A 16,601-nucleotide genomic window follows, 5' to 3' on the forward strand; every position below is an offset into this window, starting at 1 on the left:
CCAAGCTTGTTGAGAAATGTGGAGCTGACTAGATGTGGGAGAAATGACTAAGCCAGCGTCCGGGTGGCCATAAGATTGATTTGTACAAATGTGAGCTCAAAGCTCCCTCTTGAAAGAGCATTCAAGGACTTGAGTTGAGCGTGGTGAGTTAGGCGTGCTGCTAAGTGGGTAGAAAAAGCCATCTCCCCGTCGGGGAATCGAACCCCGGTCTCCCGCGTGACAGGCGGGGATACTCACCACTATACTAACGAGGACCACATGAAAGGGTTTTTTTTGCACCACCGCCATCACCATCTTTTTTTGTGCAGGAGAACATACGGTTGTGGATTTTCATTTGTCCAAGAACTCGCTGTATTATTAGTTTGCTTAGCCATCGCTAGGTCCTGGGCTCTCCTTTTCCCACACATCCTCTCCCAGTAACCCACATTTTTCTTTGATTCCTTTTGAGGAGACACTCCTTTTCCCTTACTATCCCCTCCCAGAAACCCTCCTTTCTCCTTGCATCCTCTTCCAGAGAATGGCTTGTCCTCTCACTTGCTTTCTTAGTAGACTCTTGTCTTCCCTTCTTTTCTCTCCCAAAGACACCTTTTTCTTCTCACTTCTTGCCCCGGAGTCCTTCCTTCCCCCTTTTGGATATTCACCAGTAATGCAGGTGTGCCCTTACCCGCCCCTGGGAGCAAAAGAGATAGCTACCAATGTTGCCTTCTTTTAGGGAGCTCTTCTCTTCATCAGCCTGCCCAGCTAGCTGACGTGAAGCTTTACGTCTCTGCTGTAAACCCAAGCAAAACTCCAAGTTGTCTGGATTTCAACTTGGACAAAGAGAAGCCAATGGATTAGGAATGCGTGACCTCAAAGAGCCCTTCTTTCAATATTCCTTTCTCATGTCATTCTTTCCCGGAGCTTTTCTCCAAATGAGAGAGCCACGCAATATTAGCTGAAAGTTTGAGTCTATGGATAGCGATCTGTGGAGCTTATGTCCCAAAGTAGCTGTGGTCAGTAGCTTGCTAAGCATCTATGTTTTCAGCAGCTGCTTTTCTGAGTGGCCTTTGTGTCAGTAAGACGCAAGTTGCGAAGCAGTAGGCAGTGTGAAAAAAGAGGTCCCACCGAGATTTGAACTCGGATTGCTGGATTCAAAGTCCAGAGTGCTAACCATTACACCATGGAACCACCGGCTCTACCTCCCTTGGCTAGGCCCCATTGTTTAAAGGTCTTTTTTCCCCAGATGTCCTTTTTTCCTTCTGATGTTTCCGTATGTCTACATGGGCGTTGGTTAACTTCTGTCCCATTTCACCCCACAGGACCAACTAGTCTAGCAAATTTTCCCTTGGCCATCTAGCAGCACTTTGACATCTATAATTGATGAACCAAGGGGCAGGAACGTAGACGCTGCCATCCCAAGGTTTCTGGGGCCAAAAGTGGGATGGCGCCAATCACCACCGTGCAGGAGTAGACACCAAGCTTGTTGAGAAATTTGTAGATGACTAGTTGTGGGAGAAATGACTAAGCCAGCGTCGGTTTCAACATAAGAATGATTTGTAGAATGCCCAGGTTGTGCAAATGTGAGCTCAAAGCTCCCTCTTGAAAGAGCATTCAAGGACTTGAAGTTGAGCGTGGTGAGTTAAGCGTGCTGCTAAGTGGGTAGAAAAAGCCATCTCCCCGTCGGGGAATCGAACCCCGGTCTCCCGCGTGACAGGCGGGGATACTCACCACTATACTAACGAGGACCACATGAAAGCCTTTCTTTTTCACCACCACCATCTTTTTCGTGCAGCAAGACATACGGTTGTGGATTTTCTTTTTTCCAAGAACTGGCTTTATTATTAGTTTGCTTAGCAATCGCTAGGTCCTGGGCTCTCCTTTTCCCACACATCCTGCTTTTCCCAGTGGCCTTTGTGTCAGTAAGACACAAGTTGCCAAGCAGTAGACAGTGTGAAAAGGAAGGTCCCACCGAGATTTGAACTCGGATCGCTGGATTCAGAGTCCAGAGTGCTAACCATTACACCATGGAACCTTTGGATCTGTACTGCTTGGCCAGGCCCAATTGTTTAGACTTTTTTTTTCCCCCCTCACATGTCCTCCTTGTGATCTTTGCGTATGTCTACATGGGCATTGGTTAACTTCTGTCCCATTTCACCCCACAGGACCGACCAGTCTAGCAAATTTTCCCTTGGCCATCTAGCAGCACTTTGACATCTATACTTGATGAAGCAAAGGGCATGAACTTAGATGCTGCCATCCCAAGGTTTCTGGGGTCAAAAGTGGGATGGCACCAATCAGCAGCGTGCAGAAGTAAACACCAAGCTTGTTGAGAAATGTGGAGCTGACTAGATGTGGGAGAAATGACTAAGCCAGCGTCCGGGTGGCCATAAGATTGATTTGTACAAATGTGAGCTCAAAGCTCCCTCTTGAAAGAGCATTCAAGGACTTGAGTTGAGCGTGGTGAGTTAGGCGTGCTGCTAAGTGGGTAGAAAAAGCCATCTCCCCGTCGGGGAATCGAACCCCGGTCTCCCGCGTGACAGGCGGGGATACTGACCACTATACTAACGAGGACCACATGAAAGGGTTTTTTTTGCACCACCGCCATCACCATCTTTTTTTGTGCAGGAGAACATACGGTTGTGGATTTTCATTTGTCCAAGAACTCGCTGTATTATTAGTTTGCTTAGCCATCGCTAGGTCCTGGGCTCTCCTTTTCCCACACATCCTCTCCCAGTAACCCACATTTTTCTTTGATTCCTTTTGAGGAGACACTCCTTTTCCCTTACTATCCCCTCCCAGAAACCCTCCTTTCTCCTTGCATCCTCTTCCAGAGAATGGCTTGTCCTCTCACTTGCTTTCTTAGTAGACTCTTGTCTTCCCTTCTTTTCTCTCCCAAAGACACCTTTTTCTTCTCACTTCTTGCCCCGGAGTCCTTCCTTCCCCCTTTTGAATATTCACCAGGAATGCAGGTGTGCCCTTACCCGCCCCTGGGAGCAAAAGAGATAGCTACCAATGTTGCCTTCTTTTAGGGAGCTCTTCTCTTCATCAGCCTGCCCAGCTAGCTGACGTGAAGCTTTACGTCTCTGCTGTAAACCCAAGCAAAACTCCAAGTTGTCCGGATTTCAACTTGGACAAAGAGAAGCCAATGGATTAGGAATGCGTGACCTTAAAGAGCCCTTCTTTCAATAGTCCTTTCTCATGTCCTTCTTTCCCGGAGCTTTTCTCCAAATGAGAGAGCCACGCAATATTAGCTGAAAGTTTGAGTCTATGGATAGCGATCTGTGGAGCTTATGTCCCAAAGTAGCTGTGGTCAGTAGCTTGCTAAGCATCTATGTTTTCAGCAGCTGCTTTTCTGAGTGGCCTTTGTGTCAGTAAGACGCAAGTTGCGAAGCAGTAGGCAGTGTGAAAAAAGAGGTCCCACTGAGATTTGAACTCGGATTGCTGGATTCAAAATCCAGAGTGCTAACCATTACACCATGGAACCACCGGCTCTACCTCACTTGGCTAGGCCCCATTGTTTAAAGGTCTTTTTTTCCCCCAGATGTCCTTCTTTCCTACTGATGTTTCCGTATGTCTACATGGGCATTGGTTAACTTCTGTCCCATTTCACCCCACAGGACCAACTAGTCTAGCAAATTTTCCCTTGGCCATCTAGCAGCACTTTGACATCTATAATTGATGAACCAAGGGGCAGGAACGTAGACGCTGCCATCCCAAGGTTTCTGGGGCCAAAAGTGGGATGGCGCCAATCACCACCGTGCAGGAGTAGACACCAAGCTTGTTGAGAAATTTGTAGATGACTAGTTGTGGGAGAAATGACTAAGCCAGCGTCGGTTTCAACATAAGAATGATTTGTAGAATGCCCAGGTTGTGCAAATGTGAGCTCAAAGCTCCCTCTTGAAAGAGCATTCAAGGACTTGAAGTTGAGCGTGGTGAGTTAAGCGTGCTGCTAAGTGGGTAGAAAAAGCCATCTCCCCGTCGGGGAATCGAACCCCGGTCTCCCGCCTGACAGGCGGGGATACTCACCACTATACTAACGAGGACCACATGAAAGTCTTTCTTTTTCAACACCACCATCTTTTTCGTGCAGCAAGACATACGGTTGTGGATTTTCTTTTTTCCAAGAACTGGCTTTATTATTAGTTTGCTTAGCAATCGCTAGGTCCTGGGCTCTCCTTTTCCCACACATCCTGCTTTTCCCAGTGGCCTTTGTGTCAGTAAGACACAAGTTGCCAAGCAGTAGACAGTGTGAAAAGGAAGGTCCCACCGAGATTTGAACTCGGATCGCTGGATTCAGAGTCCAGAGTGCTAACCATTACACCATGGAACCTTTGGATCTGTACTGCTTGGCCAGGCCCAATTGTTTAGACTTTTTTTTTTCCCCCCTCACATGTCCTCCTTGTGATCTTTGCGTATGTCTACATGGGCATTGGTTAACTTCTGTCCCATTTCACCCCACAGGACCGACCAGTCTAGCAAATTTTCCCTTGGCCATCTAGCAGCACTTTGACATCTATACTTGATGAAGCAAAGGGCATGAACTTAGATGCTGCCATCCCAAGGTTTCTGGGGTCAAAAGTGGGATGGCACCAATCAGCAGCGTGCAGAAGTAAACACCAAGCTTGTTGAGAAATGTGGAGCTGACTAGATGTGGGAGAAATGACTAAGCCAGAGTCCGGGTGGCCATAAGATTGATTTGTACAAATGTGAGCTCAAAGCTCCCTCTTGAAAGAGCATTCAAGGACTTGAGTTGAGCGTGGTGAGTTAGGCGTGCTGCTAAGTGGGTAGAAAAAGCCATCTCCCCGTCGAGGAATCGAACCCCGGTCTCCCGCGTGACAGGCAGGGATACTCACCACTATACTAACGAGGACCACATGAAAGGGTTTTTTTTTGCACCACCGCCATCACCATCTTTTTTTGTGCAGGAGAACATACGGTTGTGGATTTTCATTTGTCCAAGAACTCGCTGTATTATTAGTTTGCTTAGCCATCGCTAGGTCCTGGGCTCTCCTTTTCCCACACATCCTCTCCCAGTAACCCACATTTTTCTTTGATTCCTTTTGAGGAGACACTCCTTTTCCCTTACTATCCCCTCCCAGAAACCCTCCTTTCTCCTTGCATCCTCTTCCAGAGAATGGCTTGTCCTCTCACTTGCTTTCTTAGTAGACTCTTGTCTTCCCTTCTTTTCTCTCCCAAAGACACCTTTTTCTTCTCACTTCTTGCCCCGGAGTCCTTCCTTCCCCCTTTTGGATATTCACCAGTAATGCAGGTGTGCCCTTACCCGCCCCTGGGAGCAAAAGAGATAGCTACCAATGTTGCCTTCTTTTAGGGAGCTCTTCTCTTCATCAGCCTGCCCAGCTAGCTGACGTGAAGCTTTACGTCTCTGCTGTAAACCCAAGCAAAACTCCAAGTTGTCTGGATTTCAACTTGGACAAAGAGAAGCCAATGGATTAGGAATGCGTGACCTCAAAGAGCCCTTCTTTCAATATTCCTTTCTCATGTCATTCTTTCCCGGAGCTTTTCTCCAAATGAGAGAGCCACGCAATATTAGCTGAAAGTTTGAGTCTATGGATAGCGATCTGTGGAGCTTATGTCCCAAAGTAGCTGTGGTCAGTAGCTTGCTAAGCATCTATGTTTTCAGCAGCTGCTTTTCTGAGTGGCCTTTGTGTCAGTAAGACGCAAGTTGCGAAGCAGTAGGCAGTGTGAAAAAAGAGGTCCCACCGAGATTTGAACTCGGATTGCTGGATTCAAAGTCCAGAGTGCTAACCATTACACCATGGAACCACCGGCTCTACCTCCCTTGGCTAGGCCCCATTGTTTAAAGGTCTTTTTTCCCCCAGATGTCCTTTTTTCCTTCTGATGTTTCCGTATGTCTACATGGGCGTTGGTTAACTTCTGTCCCATTTCACCCCACAGGACCAACTAGTCTAGCAAATTTTCCCTTGGCCATCTAGCAGCACTTTGACATCTATAATTGATGAACCAAGGGGCAGGAACGTAGACGCTGCCATCCCAAGGTTTCTGGGGCCAAAAGTGGGATGGCGCCAATCACCACCGTGCAGGAGTAGACACCAAGCTTGTTGAGAAATTTGTAGATGACTAGTTGTGGGAGAAATGACTAAGCCAGCGTCGGTTTCAACATAAGAATGATTTGTAGAATGCCCAGGTTGTGCAAATGTGAGCTCAAAGCTCCCTCTTGAAAGAGCATTCAAGGACTTGAAGTTGAGCGTGGTGAGTTAAGCGTGCTGCTAAGTGGGTAGAAAAAGCCATCTCCCCGTCGGGGAATCGAACCCCGGTCTCCCGCGTGACAGGCGGGGATACTCACCACTATACTAACGAGGACCACATGAAAGGGTTTTTTTTGCACCACCGCCATCACCATCTTTTTTTGTGCAGGAGAACATACGGTTGTGGATTTTCATTTGTCCAAGAACTCGCTGTATTATTAGTTTGCTTAGCCATCGCTAGGTCCTGGGCTCTCCTTTTCCCACACATCCTCTCCCAGTAACCCACATTTTTCTTTGATTCCTTTTGAGGAGACACTCCTTTTCCCTTACTATCCCCTCCCAGAAACCCTCCTTTCTCCTTGCATCCTCTTCCAGAGAATGGCTTGTCCTCTCACTTGCTTTCTTAGTAGACTCTTGTCTTCCCTTCTTTTCTCTCCCAAAGACACCTTTTTCTTCTCACTTCTTGCCCCGGAGTCCTTCCTTCCCCCTTTTGGATATTCACCAGTAATGCAGGTGTGCCCTTACCCGCCCCTGGGAGCAAAAGAGATAGCTACCAATGTTGCCTTCTTTTAGGGAGCTCTTCTCTTCATCAGCCTGCCCAGCTAGCTGACGTGAAGCTTTACGTCTCTGCTGTAAACCCAAGCAAAACTCCAAGTTGTCTGGATTTCAACTTGGACAAAGAGAAGCCAATGGATTAGGAATGCGTGACCTCAAAGAGCCCTTCTTTCAATATTCCTTTCTCATGTCATTCTTTCCCGGAGCTTTTCTCCAAATGAGAGAGCCACGCAATATTAGCTGAAAGTTTGAGTCTATGGATAGCGATCTGTGGAGCTTATGTCCCAAAGTAGCTGTGGTCAGTAGCTTGCTAAGCATCTATGTTTTCAGCAGCTGCTTTTCTGAGTGGCCTTTGTGTCAGTAAGACGCAAGTTGCGAAGCAGTAGGCAGTGTGAAAAAAGAGGTCCCACCGAGATTTGAACTCGGATTGCTGGATTCAAAGTCCAGAGTGCTAACCATTACACCATGGAACCACCGGCTCTACCTCCCTTGGCTAGGCCCCATTGTTTAAAGGTCTTTTTTCCCCAGATGTCCTTTTTTCCTTCTGATGTTTCCGTATGTCTACATGGGCGTTGGTTAACTTCTGTCCCATTTCACCCCACAGGACCAACTAGTCTAGCAAATTTTCCCTTGGCCATCTAGCAGCACTTTGACATCTATAATTGATGAACCAAGGGGCAGGAACGTAGACGCTGCCATCCCAAGGTTTCTGGGGCCAAAAGTGGGATGGCGCCAATCACCACCGTGCAGGAGTAGACACCAAGCTTGTTGAGAAATTTGTAGATGACTAGTTGTGGGAGAAATGACTAAGCCAGCGTCGGTTTCAACATAAGAATGATTTGTAGAATGCCCAGGTTGTGCAAATGTGAGCTCAAAGCTCCCTCTTGAAAGAGCATTCAAGGACTTGAAGTTGAGCGTGGTGAGTTAAGCGTGCTGCTAAGTGGGTAGAAAAAGCCATCTCCCCGTCGGGGAATCGAACCCCGGTCTCCCGCGTGACAGGCGGGGATACTCACCACTATACTAACGAGGACCACATGAAAGCCTTTCTTTTTCACCACCACCATCTTTTTCGTGCAGCAAGACATACGGTTGTGGATTTTCTTTTTTCCAAGAACTGGCTTTATTATTAGTTTGCTTAGCAATCGCTAGGTCCTGGGCTCTCCTTTTCCCACACATCCTGCTTTTCCCAGTGGCCTTTGTGTCAGTAAGACACAAGTTGCCAAGCAGTAGACAGTGTGAAAAGGAAGGTCCCACCGAGATTTGAACTCGGATCGCTGGATTCAGAGTCCAGAGTGCTAACCATTACACCATGGAACCTTTGGATCTGTACTGCTTGGCCAGGCCCAATTGTTTAGACTTTTTTTTTCCCCCCCTCACATGTCCTCCTTGTGATCTTTGCGTATGTCTACATGGGCATTGGTTAACTTCTGTCCCATTTCACCCCACAGGACCGACCAGTCTAGCAAATTTTCCCTTGGCCATCTAGCAGCACTTTGACATCTATACTTGATGAAGCAAAGGGCATGAACTTAGATGCTGCCATCCCAAGGTTTCTGGGGTCAAAAGTGGGATGGCACCAATCAGCAGCGTGCAGAAGTAAACACCAAGCTTGTTGAGAAATGTGGAGCTGACTAGATGTGGGAGAAATGACTAAGCCAGCGTCCGGGTGGCCATAAGATTGATTTGTACAAATGTGAGCTCAAAGCTCCCTCTTGAAAGAGCATTCAAGGACTTGAGTTGAGCGTGGTGAGTTAGGCGTGCTGCTAAGTGGGTAGAAAAAGCCATCTCCCCGTCGGGGAATCGAACCCCGGTCTCCCGCGTGACAGGCGGGGATACTCACCACTATACTAACGAGGACCACATGAAAGGGTTTTTTTTGCACCACCGCCATCACCATCTTTTTTTGTGCAGGAGAACATACGGTTGTGGATTTTCATTTGTCCAAGAACTCGCTGTATTATTAGTTTGCTTAGCCATCGCTAGGTCCTGGGCTCTCCTTTTCCCACACATCCTCTCCCAGTAACCCACATTTTTCTTTGATTCCTTTTGAGGAGACACTCCTTTTCCCTTACTATCCCCTCCCAGAAACCCTCCTTTCTCCTTGCATCCTCTTCCAGAGAATGGCTTGTCCTCTCACTTGCTTTCTTAGTAGACTCTTGTCTTCCCTTCTTTTCTCTCCCAAAGACACCTTTTTCTTCTCACTTCTTGCCCCGGAGTCCTTCCTTCCCCCTTTTGAATATTCACCAGGAATGCAGGTGTGCCCTTACCCGCCCCTGGGAGCAAAAGAGATAGCTACCAATGTTGCCTTCTTTTAGGGAGCTCTTCTCTTCATCAGCCTGCCCAGCTAGCTGACGTGAAGCTTTACGTCTCTGCTGTAAACCCAAGCAAAACTCCAAGTTGTCTGGATTTCAACTTGGACAAAGAGAAGCCAATGGATTAGGAATGCGTGACCTTAAAGAGCCCTTCTTTCAATATTCCTTTCTCATGTCATTCTTTCCCGGAGCTTTTCTCCAAATGAGAGAGCCACGCAATATTAGCTGAAAGTTTGAGTCTATGGATAGCGATCTGTGGAGCTTATGTCCCAAAGTAGCTGTGGTCAGTAGCTTGCTAAGCATCTATGTTTTCAGCAGCTGCTTTTCTGAGTGGCCTTTGTGTCAGTAAGACGCAAGTTGCGAAGCAGTAGGCAGTGTGAAAAAAGAGGTCCCACCGAGATTTGAACTCGGATTGCTGGATTCAAAGTCCAGAGTGCTAACCATTACACCATGGAACCACCGGCTCTACCTCCCTTGGCTAGGCCCCATTGTTTAAAGGTCTTTTTTCCCCCAGATGTCCTTTTTTCCTTCTGATGTTTCCGTATGTCTACATGGGCGTTGGTTAACTTCTGTCCCATTTCACCCCACAGGACCAACTAGTCTAGCAAATTTTCCCTTGGCCATCTAGCAGCACTTTGACATCTATAATTGATGAACCAAGGGGCAGGAACGTAGACGCTGCCATCCCAAGGTTTCTGGGGCCAAAAGTGGGATGGCGCCAATCACCACCGTGCAGGAGTAGACACCAAGCTTGTTGAGAAATTTGTAGATGACTAGTTGTGGGAGAAATGACTAAGCCAGCGTCGGTTTCAACATAAGAATGATTTGTAGAATGCCCAGGTTGTGCAAATGTGAGCTCAAAGCTCCCTCTTGAAAGAGCATTCAAGGACTTGAAGTTGAGCGTGGTGAGTTAAGCGTGCTGCTAAGTGGGTAGAAAAAGCCATCTCCCCGTCGGGGAATCGAACCCCGGTCTCCCGCGTGACAGGCGGGGATACTCACCACTATACTAACGAGGACCCCATGAAAGTCTTTCTTTTTCACCACCACCATCTTTTTCGTGCAGCAAGACATACGGTTGTGGATTTTCTTTTTTCCAAGAACTGGCTTTATTATTAGTTTGCTTAGCAATCGCTAGGTCCTGGGCTCTCCTTTTCCCACACATCCTGCTTTTCCCAGTGGCCTTTGTGTCAGTAAGACACAAGTTGCCAAGCAGTAGACAGTGTGAAAAGGAAGGTCCCACCGAGATTTGAACTCGGATCGCTGGATTCAGAGTCCAGAGTGCTAACCATTACACCATGGAACCTTTGGATCTGTACTGCTTGGCCAGGCCCAATTGTTTAGACTTTTTTTTTCCCCCCCTCACATGTCCTCCTTGTGATCTTTGCGTATGTCTACATGGGCATTGGTTAACTTCTGTCCCATTTCACCCACAGGACCGACCAGTCTAGCAAATTTTCCCTTGGCCATCTAGCAGCACTTTGACATCTATACTTGATGAAGCAAAGGGCATGAACTTAGATGCTGCCATCCCAAGGTTTCTGGGGTCAAAAGTGGGATGGCACCAATCAGCAGCGTGCAGAAGTAAACACCAAGCTTGTTGAGAAATGTGGAGCTGACTAGATGTGGGAGAAATGACTAAGCCAGCGTCCGGGTGGCCATAAGATTGATTTGTACAAATGTGAGCTCAAAGCTCCCTCTTGAAAGAGCATTCAAGGACTTGAGTTGAGCGTGGTGAGTTAGGCGTGCTGCTAAGTGGGTAGAAAAAGCCATCTCCCCGTCGGGGAATCGAACCCCGGTCTCCCGCGTGACAGGCGGGGATACTCACCACTATACTAACGAGGACCACATGAAAGGGTTTTTTTTGCACCACCGCCATCACCATCTTTTTTTGTGCAGGAGAACATACGGTTGTGGATTTTCATTTGTCCAAGAACTCGCTGTATTATTAGTTTGCTTAGCCATCGCTAGGTCCTGGGCTCTCCTTTTCCCACACATCCTCTCCCAGTAACCCACATTTTTCTTTGATTCCTTTTGAGGAGACACTCCTTTTCCCTTACTATCCCCTCCCAGAAACCCTCCTTTCTCCTTGCATCCTCTTCCAGAGAATGGCTTGTCCTCTCACTTGCTTTCTTAGTAGACTCTTGTCTTCCCTTCTTTTCTCTCCCAAAGACACCTTTTTCTTCTCACTTCTTGCCCCGGAGTCCTTCCTTCCCCCTTTTGGATATTCACCAGGAATGCAGGTGTGCCCTTACCCGCCCCTGGGAGCAAAAGAGATAGCTACCAATGTTGCCTTCTTTTAGGGAGCTCTTCTCTTCATCAGCCTGCCCAGCTAGCTGACGTGAAGCTTTACGTCTCTGCTGTAAACCCAAGCAAAACTCCAAGTTGTCCGGATTTCAACTTGGACAAAGAGAAGCCAATGGATTAGGAATGCGTGACCTTAAAGAGCCCTTCTTTCAATAGTCCTTTCTCATGTCCTTCTTTCCCGGAGCTTTTCTCCAAATGAGAGAGCCACGCAATATTAGCTGAAAGTTTGAGTCTATGGATAGCGATCTGTGGAGCTTATGTCCCAAAGTAGCTGTGGTCAGTAGCTTGCTAAGCATCTATGTTTTCAGCAGCTGCTTTTCTGAGTGGCCTTTGTGTCAGTAAGACGCAAGTTGCGAAGCAGTAGGCAGTGTGAAAAATGAGGTCCCACCGAGATTTGAACTCGGATTGCTGGATTCAAAGTCCAGAGTGCTAACCATTACACCATGGAACCACTGGCTCTACCTCCCTTGGCTAGGCCCCATTGTTTAAAGGTCTTTTTTCCCCAGATGTCCTTTTTTCCTTCTGATGTTTCCGTATGTCTACATGGGCGTTGGTTAACTTCTGTCCCATTTCACCCCACAGGACCAACTAGTCTAGCAAATTTTCCCTTGGCCATCTAGCAGCACTTTGACATCTATAATTGATGAACCAAGGGGCAGGAACGTAGACGCTGCCATCCCAAGGTTTCTGGGGCCAAAAGTGGGATGGCGCCAATCACCACCGTGCAGGAGTAGACACCAAGCTTGTTGAGAAATTTGTAGATGACTAGTTGTGGGAGAAATGACTAAGCCAGCGTCGGTTTCAACATAAGAATGATTTGTAGAATGCCCAGGTTGTGCAAATGTGAGCTCAAAGCTCCCTCTTGAAAGAGCATTCAAGGACTTGAAGTTGAGCGTGGTGAGTTAAGCGTGCTGCTAAGTGGGTAGAAAAAGCCATCTCCCCGTCGGGGAATCGAACGCCGGTCTCCCGCGTGACAGGCGGGGATACTCACCACTATACTAACGAGGACCACATGAAAGTCTTTCTTTTTCACCACCACCATCTTTTTCGTGCAGCAAGACATACGGTTGTGGATTTTCTTTTTTCCAAGAACTGGCTTTATTATTAGTTTGCTTAGCAATCGCTAGGTCCTGGGCTCTCCTTTTCCCACACATCCTGCTTTTCCCAGTGGCCTTTGTGTCAGTAAGACACAAGTTGCCAAGCAGTAGACAGTGTGAAAAGGAAGGTCCCACCGAGATTTGAACTCGGATCGCTGGATTCAGAGTCCAGAGTGCTAACCATTACACCATGGAACCTTTGGATCTGTACTGCTTGGCCAGGCCCAATTGTTTAGACTTTTTTTTTCCCCCCTCACATGTCCTCCTTGTGATCTTTGCGTATGTCTACATGGGCATTGGTTAACTTCTGTCCCATTTCACCCCACAGGACCGACCAGTCTAGCAAATTTTCCCTTGGCCATCTAGCAGCACTATGACATCTATACTTGATGAAGCAAAGGGCATGAACTTAGATGCTGCCATCCCAAGGTTTCTGGGGTCAAAAGTGGGATGGCGCCAATCAGCAGCGTGCAGAAGTAAACACCAAGCTTGTTGAGAAATGTGGAGCTGACTAGATGTGGGAGAAATGACTAAGCCAGCGTCCGGGTGGCCATAAGATTGATTTGTACAAATGTGAGCTCAAAGCTCCCTCTTGAAAGAGCATTCAAGGACTTGAGTTGAGCGTGGTGAGTTAGGCGTGCTGCTAAGTGGGTAGAAAAAGCCATCTCCCCGTCGGGGAATCGAACCCCGGTCTCCCGCGTGACAGGCGGGGATACTCACCACTATACTAACGAGGACCACATGAAAGGGTTTTTTTTGCACCACCGCCATCACCATCTTTTTTTGTGCAGGAGAACATACGGTTGTGGATTTTCATTTGTCCAAGAACTCGCTGTATTATTAGTTTGCTTAGCCATCGCTAGGTCCTGGGCTCTCCTTTTCCCACACATCCTCTCCCAGTAACCCACATTTTTCTTTGATTCCTTTTGAGGAGACACTCCTTTTCCCTTACTATCCCCTCCCAGAAACCCTCCTTTCTCCTTGCATCCTCTTCCAGAGAATGGCTTGTCCTCTCACTTGCTTTCTTAGTAGACTCTTGTCTTCCCTTCTTTTCTCTCCCAAAGACACCTTTTTCTTCTCACTTCTTGCCCCGGAGTCCTTCCTTCCCCCTTTTGGATATTCACCAGTAATGCAGGTGTGCCCTTACCCGCCCCTGGGAGCAAAAGAGATAGCTACCAATGTTGCCTTCTTTTAGGGAGCTCTTCTCTTCATCAGCCTGCCCAGCTAGCTGACGTGAAGCTTTACGTCTCTGCTGTAAACCCAAGCAAAACTCCAAGTTGTCCGGATTTCAACTTGGACAAAGAGAAGCCAATGGATTAGGAATGCGTGACCTTAAAGAGCCCTTCTTTCAATAGTCCTTTCTCATGTCCTTCTTTCCCGGAGCTTTTCTCCAAATGAGAGAGCCACGCAATATTAGCTGAAAGTTTGAGTCTATGGATAGCGATCTGTGGAGCTTATGTCCCAAAGTAGCTGTGGTCAGTAGCTTGCTAAGCATCTATGTTTTCAGCAGCTGCTTTTCTGAGTGGCCTTTGTGTCAGTAAGACGCAAGTTGCGAAGCAGTAGGCAGTGTGAAAAATGAGGTCCCACCGAGATTTGAACTCGGATTGCTGGATTCAAAGTCCAGAGTGCTAACCATTACACCATGGAACCACTGGCTCTACCTCCCTTGGCTAGGCCCCATTGTTTAAAGGTCTTTTTTCCCCAGATGTCCTTTTTTCCTTCTGATGTTTCCGTATGTCTACATGGGCGTTGGTTAACTTCTGTCCCATTTCACCCCACAGGACCAACTAGTCTAGCAAATTTTCCCTTGGCCATCTAGCAGCACTTTGACATCTATAATTGATGAACCAAGGGGCAGGAACGTAGACGCTGCCATCCCAAGGTTTCTGGGGCCAAAAGTGGGATGGCGCCAATCACCACCGTGCAGGAGTAGACACCAAGCTTGTTGAGAAATTTGTAGATGACTAGTTGTGGGAGAAATGACTAAGCCAGCGTCGGTTTCAACATAAGAATGATTTGTAGAATGCCCAGGTTGTGCAAATGTGAGCTCAAAGCTCCCTCTTGAAAGAGCATTCAAGGACTTGAAGTTGAGCGTGGTGAGTTAAGCGTGCTGCTAAGTGGGTAGAAAAAGCCATCTCCCCGTCGGGGAATCGAACGCCGGTCTCCCGCGTGACAGGCGGGGATACTCACCACTATACTAACGAGGACCACATGAAAGTCTTTCTTTTTCACCACCACCATCTTTTTCGTGCAGCAAGACATACGGTTGTGGATTTTCTTTTTTCCAAGAACTGGCTTTATTATTAGTTTGCTTAGCAATCGCTAGGTCCTGGGCTCTCCTTTTCCCACACATCCTGCTTTTCCCAGTGGCCTTTGTGTCAGTAAGACACAAGTTGCCAAGCAGTAGACAGTGTGAAAAGGAAGGTCCCACCGAGATTTGAACTCGGATCGCTGGATTCAGAGTCCAGAGTGCTAACCATTACACCATGGAACCTTTGGATCTGTACTGCTTGGCCAGGCCCAATTGTTTAGACTTTTTTTTTCCCCCCTCACATGTCCTCCTTGTGATCTTTGCGTATGTCTACATGGGCATTGGTTAACTTCTGTCCCATTTCACCCCACAGGACCGACCAGTCTAGCAAATTTTCCCTTGGCCATCTAGCAGCACTATGACATCTATACTTGATGAAGCAAAGGGCATGAACTTAGATGCTGCCATCCCAAGGTTTCTGGGGTCAAAAGTGGGATGGCACCAATCAGCAGCGTGCAGAAGTAAACACCAAGCTTGTTGAGAAATGTGGAGCTGACTAGATGTGGGAGAAATGACTAAGCCAGCGTCCGGGTGGCCATAAGATTGATTTGTACAAATGTGAGCTCAAAGCTCCCTCTTGAAAGAGCATTCAAGGACTTGAGTTGAGCGTGGTGAGTTAGGCGTGCTGCTAAGTGGGTAGAAAAAGCCATCTCCCCGTCGGGGAATCGAACCCCGGTCTCCTGCGTGACAGGCGGGGATACTCACCACTATACTAACGAGGACCACATGAAAGGGTTTTTTTTGCACCACCGCCATCACCATCTTTTTTTGTGCAGGAGAACATACGGTTGTGGATTTTCATTTGTCCAAGAACTCGCTGTATTATTAGTTTGCTTAGCCATCGCTAGGTCCTGGGCTCTCCTTTTCCCACACATCCTCTCCCAGTAACCCACATTTTTCTTTGATTCCTTTTGAGGAGACACTCCTTTTCCCTTACTATCCCCTCCCAGAAACCCTCCTTTCTCCTTGCATCCTCTTCCAGAGAATGGCTTGTCCTCTCACTTGCTTTCTTAGTAGACTCTTGTCTTCCCTTCTTTTCTCTCCCAAAGACACCTTTTTCTTCTCACTTCTTGCCCCGGAGTCCTTCCTTCCCCCTTTTGGATATTCACCAGTAATGCAGGTGTGCCCTTACCCGCCCCTGGGAGCAAAAGAGATAGCTACCAATGTTGCCTTCTTTTAGGGAGCTCTTCTCTTCATCAGCCTGCCCAGCTAGCTGACGTGAAGCTTTACGTCTCTGCTGTAAACCCAAGCAAAACTCCAAGTTGTCTGGATTTCAACTTGGACAAAGAGAAGCCAATGGATTAGGAATGCGTGACCTCAAAGAGCCCTTCTTTCAATATTCCTTTCTCATGTCATTCTTTCCCGGAGCTTTTCTCCAAATGAGAGAGCCACGCAATATTAGCTGAAAGTTTGAGTCTATGGATAGCGATCTGTGGAGCTTATGTCCCAAAGTAGCTGTGGTCAGTAGCTTGCTAAGCATCTATGTTTTCAGCAGCTGCTTTTCTGAGTGGCCTTTGTGTCAGTAAGACGCAAGTTGCGAAGCAGTAGGCAGTGTGAAAAATGAGGTCCCACCGAGATTTGAACTCGGATTGCTGGATTCAAAGTCCAGAGTGCTAACCATTACACCATGGAACCACCGGCTCTACCTCCCTTGGCTAGGCCCCATTGTTTAAAGGTCTTTTTTCCCCAGATGTCCTTTTTTCCTTCTGATGTTTCCGTATGTCTACATGGGCGTTGGTTAACTTCTGTCCCATTTCACCCCACAGGACCAACTAGTCTAGCAAATTTTCCCTTGGCCATCTAGCAGCACTTTGAC

General features: G+C 47.5%; 23 non-coding genes across 23 annotated transcripts; all 23 read right to left on the bottom strand.

Moving 5' to 3' along the window:
• Positions 1 to 182: 182 nt before the first annotated feature.
• On the bottom strand, positions 183 to 254 carry TRNAD-GUC (transfer RNA aspartic acid (anticodon GUC)). Its single transcript has one exon. It is a non-coding gene; the product is annotated as a tRNA-Asp (tRNA).
• An 841-nt stretch (positions 255 to 1,095) lies between these two features.
• Positions 1,096 to 1,167, bottom strand: TRNAQ-UUG (transfer RNA glutamine (anticodon UUG)). The gene has a single exon. It is a non-coding gene; the product is annotated as a tRNA-Gln (tRNA).
• A 485-nt stretch (positions 1,168 to 1,652) lies between these two features.
• TRNAD-GUC (transfer RNA aspartic acid (anticodon GUC)) lies at positions 1,653 to 1,724 on the bottom strand. The gene has a single exon. It is a non-coding gene; the product is annotated as a tRNA-Asp (tRNA).
• A 215-nt stretch (positions 1,725 to 1,939) lies between these two features.
• On the bottom strand, positions 1,940 to 2,011 carry TRNAQ-CUG (transfer RNA glutamine (anticodon CUG)). Its single transcript has one exon. It is a non-coding gene; the product is annotated as a tRNA-Gln (tRNA).
• Positions 2,012 to 2,478: 467 nt separating this feature from the next.
• Positions 2,479 to 2,550, bottom strand: TRNAD-GUC (transfer RNA aspartic acid (anticodon GUC)). Its single transcript has one exon. It is a non-coding gene; the product is annotated as a tRNA-Asp (tRNA).
• Positions 2,551 to 3,391: 841 nt separating this feature from the next.
• Positions 3,392 to 3,463, bottom strand: TRNAQ-UUG (transfer RNA glutamine (anticodon UUG)). Its single transcript has one exon. It is a non-coding gene; the product is annotated as a tRNA-Gln (tRNA).
• Positions 3,464 to 4,237: 774 nt separating this feature from the next.
• TRNAQ-CUG (transfer RNA glutamine (anticodon CUG)) lies at positions 4,238 to 4,309 on the bottom strand. Its single transcript has one exon. It is a non-coding gene; the product is annotated as a tRNA-Gln (tRNA).
• A 1,382-nt stretch (positions 4,310 to 5,691) lies between these two features.
• TRNAQ-UUG (transfer RNA glutamine (anticodon UUG)) lies at positions 5,692 to 5,763 on the bottom strand. Its single transcript has one exon. It is a non-coding gene; the product is annotated as a tRNA-Gln (tRNA).
• A 486-nt stretch (positions 5,764 to 6,249) lies between these two features.
• On the bottom strand, positions 6,250 to 6,321 carry TRNAD-GUC (transfer RNA aspartic acid (anticodon GUC)). Its single transcript has one exon. It is a non-coding gene; the product is annotated as a tRNA-Asp (tRNA).
• Positions 6,322 to 7,162: 841 nt separating this feature from the next.
• TRNAQ-UUG (transfer RNA glutamine (anticodon UUG)) lies at positions 7,163 to 7,234 on the bottom strand. Its single transcript has one exon. It is a non-coding gene; the product is annotated as a tRNA-Gln (tRNA).
• Positions 7,235 to 7,719: 485 nt separating this feature from the next.
• TRNAD-GUC (transfer RNA aspartic acid (anticodon GUC)) lies at positions 7,720 to 7,791 on the bottom strand. Its single transcript has one exon. It is a non-coding gene; the product is annotated as a tRNA-Asp (tRNA).
• A 215-nt stretch (positions 7,792 to 8,006) lies between these two features.
• TRNAQ-CUG (transfer RNA glutamine (anticodon CUG)) lies at positions 8,007 to 8,078 on the bottom strand. Its single transcript has one exon. It is a non-coding gene; the product is annotated as a tRNA-Gln (tRNA).
• Positions 8,079 to 8,546: 468 nt separating this feature from the next.
• TRNAD-GUC (transfer RNA aspartic acid (anticodon GUC)) lies at positions 8,547 to 8,618 on the bottom strand. Its single transcript has one exon. It is a non-coding gene; the product is annotated as a tRNA-Asp (tRNA).
• An 841-nt stretch (positions 8,619 to 9,459) lies between these two features.
• On the bottom strand, positions 9,460 to 9,531 carry TRNAQ-UUG (transfer RNA glutamine (anticodon UUG)). The gene has a single exon. It is a non-coding gene; the product is annotated as a tRNA-Gln (tRNA).
• Positions 9,532 to 10,017: 486 nt separating this feature from the next.
• On the bottom strand, positions 10,018 to 10,089 carry TRNAD-GUC (transfer RNA aspartic acid (anticodon GUC)). Its single transcript has one exon. It is a non-coding gene; the product is annotated as a tRNA-Asp (tRNA).
• A 215-nt stretch (positions 10,090 to 10,304) lies between these two features.
• TRNAQ-CUG (transfer RNA glutamine (anticodon CUG)) lies at positions 10,305 to 10,376 on the bottom strand. Its single transcript has one exon. It is a non-coding gene; the product is annotated as a tRNA-Gln (tRNA).
• Positions 10,377 to 10,843: 467 nt separating this feature from the next.
• TRNAD-GUC (transfer RNA aspartic acid (anticodon GUC)) lies at positions 10,844 to 10,915 on the bottom strand. The gene has a single exon. It is a non-coding gene; the product is annotated as a tRNA-Asp (tRNA).
• Positions 10,916 to 11,756: 841 nt separating this feature from the next.
• On the bottom strand, positions 11,757 to 11,828 carry TRNAQ-UUG (transfer RNA glutamine (anticodon UUG)). The gene has a single exon. It is a non-coding gene; the product is annotated as a tRNA-Gln (tRNA).
• A 772-nt stretch (positions 11,829 to 12,600) lies between these two features.
• On the bottom strand, positions 12,601 to 12,672 carry TRNAQ-CUG (transfer RNA glutamine (anticodon CUG)). Its single transcript has one exon. It is a non-coding gene; the product is annotated as a tRNA-Gln (tRNA).
• Positions 12,673 to 13,139: 467 nt separating this feature from the next.
• Positions 13,140 to 13,211, bottom strand: TRNAD-GUC (transfer RNA aspartic acid (anticodon GUC)). Its single transcript has one exon. It is a non-coding gene; the product is annotated as a tRNA-Asp (tRNA).
• Positions 13,212 to 14,052: 841 nt separating this feature from the next.
• Positions 14,053 to 14,124, bottom strand: TRNAQ-UUG (transfer RNA glutamine (anticodon UUG)). The gene has a single exon. It is a non-coding gene; the product is annotated as a tRNA-Gln (tRNA).
• Positions 14,125 to 14,896: 772 nt separating this feature from the next.
• On the bottom strand, positions 14,897 to 14,968 carry TRNAQ-CUG (transfer RNA glutamine (anticodon CUG)). The gene has a single exon. It is a non-coding gene; the product is annotated as a tRNA-Gln (tRNA).
• Positions 14,969 to 16,348: 1,380 nt separating this feature from the next.
• On the bottom strand, positions 16,349 to 16,420 carry TRNAQ-UUG (transfer RNA glutamine (anticodon UUG)). Its single transcript has one exon. It is a non-coding gene; the product is annotated as a tRNA-Gln (tRNA).
• Between the last annotated feature and the right edge of the window lie 181 nt (positions 16,421 to 16,601).

Source organism: Staurois parvus, unplaced genomic scaffold, assembly GCF_062004578.1.
Source record: "Staurois parvus isolate SC_StPar_1 unplaced genomic scaffold, SC_StPar_1.0 ptg000782l, whole genome shotgun sequence".
Taxonomy (NCBI): Eukaryota; Metazoa; Chordata; class Amphibia; order Anura; family Ranidae; genus Staurois; species Staurois parvus.